The sequence below is a fragment of the Triticum dicoccoides genome, chromosome 1B (genome assembly GCF_002162155.2).
Source record: "Triticum dicoccoides isolate Atlit2015 ecotype Zavitan chromosome 1B, WEW_v2.0, whole genome shotgun sequence".
In the NCBI taxonomy this organism is placed as follows: Eukaryota; Viridiplantae; Streptophyta; class Magnoliopsida; order Poales; family Poaceae; genus Triticum; species Triticum dicoccoides.
The window spans coordinates 14,179,056-14,185,055 of record NC_041381.1 but is presented as its reverse complement, the minus strand read 5'-3'; positions in this window follow the sequence as shown (position 1 = coordinate 14,185,055).

Genomic DNA, 6,000 nt, shown 5'->3' with positions numbered 1-6,000 from the left:
GGGGACGGCGCGACGGGGACGGGCCCGGGGCGGCGACCGAGACGAGGGTGGCAACAGGGACGGGGGCGGTGACGGGGACGGGGGCGGCGACGGGGACGGGGGCGGCGACGGCGATGACGTCGATCGATCAGGGCGCGCCGGCGGTGCTTCAATGGGGAATCAGAGAAAGAAACAGAAGGAGAATGAAATTTTCGCAAGTGTTGTATATATAGGAGAGGCCTTTAGTACCGGTTGGAGCCACCAATCGGTACTAAAGGCCAACATTGGCCAGGCGAAGAGGCGGGAAGACGAGGCCTTTAGTACCGGTTGGAGCCACCAACCGGTACTAAAGGGTGGTCTTTAGTACCGGTTGGAGCCACCAACCGGTACTAAAGGCCTCGTGCTGCCACCCCAAAGTTTAGTCCCACCTCGCCGGGCGAAGGGCAGCCGCACTGGTTTATAAACCCAGCCACGGCTACCACTTCGAACTCCTCTATATAGCAGGCTTGTGGGCCTAAACTCTGCGCGCTGCCCTGTGAGTCTGCTCGGCCTTTAAGGCCTGTAATTACACACCTGTGGCCTGTCAGGCCCACAGGGCAGCGCCCCAATTTTTTTTTATAGTTTTTTTCTTTTCTACTTTATTTTCTTCTATTTATTTTTGCGTAGTTTTTTGTATAGTTTTTTCTTTTCTGTTATATTTGTTTTCTTCTATTTATTTGTGAGTAGTTTTTCATCTAGTTTGCCAAAATTCAAAATTTTCAGAGTTCATTTTGTAGTGATTTTCAATTTCACGGTCATTTTGTACACGATTGAAAAATAGCAAATATAATTTTTTCCTTTTCTGCTTTATTTTTTCTTCTTTTTATTTCTGAGTAGTTTTTTATTTTCTGCTATCTTTATTTTCTTCTATTTATTTCTGAGCAGTTTCTTTTATATAGTTTTTTTCTTTTTAGCTATAGTTTTTCTTCTTTTCTGCTATTTTTTCTTTTCTGCAAAACTTGAAGGTCAAAGTCTGGAGTTATAACTTAAAAAAAAGAAATGTCGACGTGCAATTAGTTTTTGCCATAACAGAAGAAGTCCGGAGTTGTAATAAGTTATTAAAAATAAAAAAGAGGTGCAATGCTCGTTAATTTGCTTCAAGCCTTTCGGAATAGTGTAAACTGCACTGCACATAGCTCCGTGCAGTCTACCGTATTCCTGAAGGCTTGAAGCTAAGCAACGTGAGCATTGAGCCTCTTCTTCATTGTCTCTGCACTCAGGGCTTATAAACCGCTCCTAGTCCCTCTCACTTCGCGAGGTGGGACTAAAAAACAGCTTACGTCTGGTTCATCCATGAACCGGTACTAAAGGTGCTCGTGGGGCCCCAGCCTTACCTGACACAACCTCATTAGTACCGGTTCGTGCTACGAACTGGCACTAAATGGTGATGGTGGGGCCATAACCTGACCGGAGGCTGACACAGCCTCTTTAGTACCGGTTCGTGGCATGAACCGGTACTAAAGGTTCGCCACGAACCGGTGCTATTGATCGCCGCCACGAACCGGCACTAGTGTACACATTAGTGCCGGCTGAAATTCCAACCGGCACAATTGTGCTTCACATTTGACCCTTCGCCATGACCCGGTACTAAAGGGGGTGCGCTGGCGCAGGTGCGGTGCGGCAAGTTTAGTCCCACCTCGCTAGCCGAGGGGCGACCGCACTCATTTATAAACCCCCTTGCGGTCGCTCTCTCGAGCTCCTCTCCAAAGCAGGCCTACTGGGCCTACGTGTTCTTTGCTGCCCTGTGGGCCCACTTGGACTTTGCGGGCCTGCATCCTGGCCCAACAACAGGTTGGGTTTCTAGTCGTATGCAGGCCGCTCTGGCCTAGTAGGCGGGCTTTTTTTAATTTTTTTGCTTTATTTATTTTTGTGTTGTTTTTTTTTGTGTATTTAGAGTTTCTTTGTGGATATTTTTGCTTTAGGTACAAAAAATTACAAACTTTCTGTTAGTGCCCGTAGTTTTCAAATTTGAATAGTTTAAATTTGGAATTATTTGAAATTAGTGTGAATCACTAGTTTGTGAATAACTTAACTTTAAAAATCAGTAAAGGCATGAAAGAATTTGTTTGCACATAAAATTTCTTCGCGTTTCAAATGCCAAAACACATAACTACCCTAACTATTACAGAGATTCCCCTCTGGGTGTGAAACACAGAAGAAAGTGATGATAGTGAAGCCGATCACATCCGAGATCTTTGGGTGTGAAACTTTTTCTTCGCGTGTGTCCCTTTGTGCCGTAACCATGGAAAATCTTCATCATTTAACGGGGTGCTCGGGTCAATATTCACTGTGAATGGAGCAATTTCATCAAACTTTTCATAATCTTCTGACTTGTCTGTCTTTTCATCCACTCCCACGATGTTTCTCTTCCCAGAAAGAACTATGTGCCGCTTTGGCTCATCGTACGATGCATTCGCTTCCTTATCTTTTCTTTTTCTTGGCTTGGTAGACATGTCCTTCACATAGAAAACCTGTGCCACATCATTGGCTAGGACGAATGGTTCGTCTGCATACGCAAGATTGTTGAGATCCACTGTTGTCATTCCGTATTGCGGGTCTTCCATTACCCCACCTCGTGTCATATTGACCCATTTGCACCGAAACAAAGGGACCTTTAAACCACGTTGATAGTCAAGTTCCCATATGTCCTGTATATAACCATAATATGTTTCCTTTCCCGTCTTGGTTTCTGCATTAAAGCGGACACCACTATTTTGGTTGGTGCTCTTCTTATCTTGGGCGATCGTGTAAAATGTATTACCATTTATCTCGTACCCTTTGAAAGTCATTATATTCGAAGATGGTAACTGGGACAGCAAGTACAGGTCATTTTGAATAGAGGTGTCATGCATGGTATGTGTCTGCAACCAGCGTTTTGCATCATAATCACGTGGCAGTCATGAGACTTTAGGTTCTGGAACTTTTTCTCTGCCATGTTTATTATTCCCTTTATATTCGACGAGAAGCAGGACGGTACCTGGTCCTCCCGTGCCTCAGGTGTATCTTTTGTCTTCCCATACACGCCCAAGAAGCCAAGCAAGGTCACGCAAAGATTCTTCGTCACGTGCATCACGTTGATTGCGGAGCGGACCTCTAGGTCTTTCCAATATGGCAGGTCCCAAAATATAGATTTCTTCTTCCACATGGGTGCGCGTCCGTCAGCGTCCTTCGGAACAGGTTGTTCGCCAGGACCCTTTCCAAATATCACCTTCAAATCCTTGACCATATCATGTACATCAGCACCAGTACGGTGGCGAGGCTTCGTCCGGTGATCCGCCTCACCTTTGAAATGCTTGCCTTTCTTTCTTATGGGATGCCTGCTCGGAAGAAATTGACAATGTCCCAGGTACACATTCTTCTTACAACTATTCAAATATATACTGTCGGTATCATCCAAACAGTGCGTGCATCTGCGGTATCCCTTGTTTGTCTGTCCTGAAAGGTTACTGAGAGCAGGCCAATCATTGATGGTCACGAACAACAACGCCTTTAGGTCAAATTCTTCCCCCATGTGCTCATCCCACGCACGTACACCTGTTCCATTCCACAGTTGTAAGACTTCTTCAACTAATGGCCTTAGGTACACATCAATGTCGTTGCCGGGTTGCTTAGGGCCTTGGATGAGCACTGGCATCATAATGAACTTCCGCTTCATGCACAACCAAGGAGGAAGGTTATACAAACATAGAGTCACAGGCCAGGTGCTATGGTTGCTGCTCTGCTCTCCAAAAGGATTAATGCCATCTGCGCTTAGACCAAACCATACGCTCCTTGCGTCATCTGCAAACTCCTTCCCGTACTTTCTTTCGATTTTTCTCCACTGCGACCCGTCTGCGTGTACTCCCAACTTTCCGTCTTTCTTACGGTCTTCTCTGTGCCATCGCATCGCCTTGGCATGCTCTTTGTTTTGGAACAAACGTTTCAACCGTGGTATTATAGGAGAATACCACATCACCTTGACAGGAATCTTCTTCCTGGGGCGCTCGCCCTCGACATCACCATGCTCATCGTGGATGATCTTATAGCGCAATGCACCACATATCGGGCAAGCGTTCAAATCCACGTACTCACCGCGGTAGAGGATGCAATCATTAGGGCATGCATGTATCTTCTGCACCTCTAACCCTAGAGGGCAGACAACCTTCTTTGCTTCGTACGTACTCTTGGGCAATTCGTTGTCCTTTGGAAGCATATCCTTTATCATTACCAGCAACTTTCCAAATCCCTTGTCAGATACCCCATTCTCTGCCTTCCATTGCAGCAATTCTAGTGTGGTGCCCAGCTTTTTCTTGTCACCTACGCAATTCGGGTACAACAATTTTTTGTGATCCTCTAACATGCGCTGCAACTTCTTCTTCTCCAAATCACTTGCGCAGTTTCTCTTTGCATCGGCAATGGCCCGACCTAGATCATCAACGGGCTCATCTGATGCCTCTTCTTCAGCTTCTTCCCGCATTGCCGGCTTAGCTTCTTCCCGCATTACCGGCTCAGCTTCTTCCCCCATTGTTGTATCATCATATTCAGGGAACCCATGGCCAGGATAGCTGTCGTCGTCCTCTTCTTCTTCATTGTCTTCCATCATAACCCCTCTTTCTCCGTGCTTGGTCCAAACATTATAGTGGGGCATGAAATCGGACTCAAACAGGTGGACGTGAATGGTTCTTGACGTAGAGTAATTGCGACCATTCTTACAGCCAGCACATGGACAAGGCATAAAACCATCCGCCCGCTTGTTTGCCTCAGCCGCAAGCAGAAAAGTATGCACGCCCTCAACGAACTGGGGAGAGCATCGGTCATCGTACATCCATTGCCGGCTCATCTTCATTACACAACACTGAATAGACCAAAATAATACAAGTTCATACAACACTTAAATGCAACAAACAAATAATTCTCTAGCTAAAGCATTTAAATGCAACGAAAAATGCGATCAAGATCGCAACTAAGGTAACAATTGATCCAATAGCATAATGATACCAAGCCTCACTATCGATGGCATATTTTCTAATCTTTCTAATCTTCAAGCGCATTTTCTCCATCTTGATCTTGTGATCATCGACGACATCGGCAACATGCAACTCCAATTCCATCTTTTCCCCCTCAATTCTTTTCAATTTTTCTTTCAAGTACTCGCTTTCTCTTTCAACTAAATTTAACCTCTCGACAATACGGTCGGTTGGAATTTCCGGTTCACATACCTCCTAGATAAAAATATCTATGTCAACTTGATGGGCATAATTTGTCATAAACACAAAATGCAACAAATAGTTTTTAAAGAGAATATACCACATCCGAATCATAACAAGGACGAGGGCCGACGGGGACGGATATCAAAACCATGGCACTATGTATAACAAACAACGTACGGGTAAGATAATTATTATACGAGTAACTATATATATCCAAATCACACAAACATCAGTTTTTTATATAAAATTTCATGAACAAGAGGCTCACCACAAGGTGGTGCCGGCGACGGGACGGTGCGGGCGATCGATGGTGGTTACGACGGAGATTTAGAAGGCACTAAGTAAACCACACCTACATATGCAAACTAAGTGTTATTTTGACCTCAAATTGCATATAAATCAAATACTACCACATATAATTCCTCCCAAATTACTAAAACCCACAATTAATCACTATATAAACCAATGCAAGAGCTAATCTAGCAATGAGAGATGAAAGGACAAAGTTGCTAACCTTGGTGATCATTTGAATGGATGAGGGCCTGCAAATCTTGACAAATTTGGGGCAAATTTTGTGATGAACTCGAGAGGAAGAAGGGAAGAACAGAGGAGAGGGAGAGGGAAAAGGGGGAAGAACAGAGTGCGGGTGGACGAAGGGTTTATATAGGACGACCTTTAGTACCGGTTCGTGCCACGAACCGGTACTAAAGGTGCTGGAAGGGCCCCACTCTGACAACATCCTGCCACCACTTTCTTTACCGGTTCGTGGCACGAACCGGTGCTAAAGGTTCGC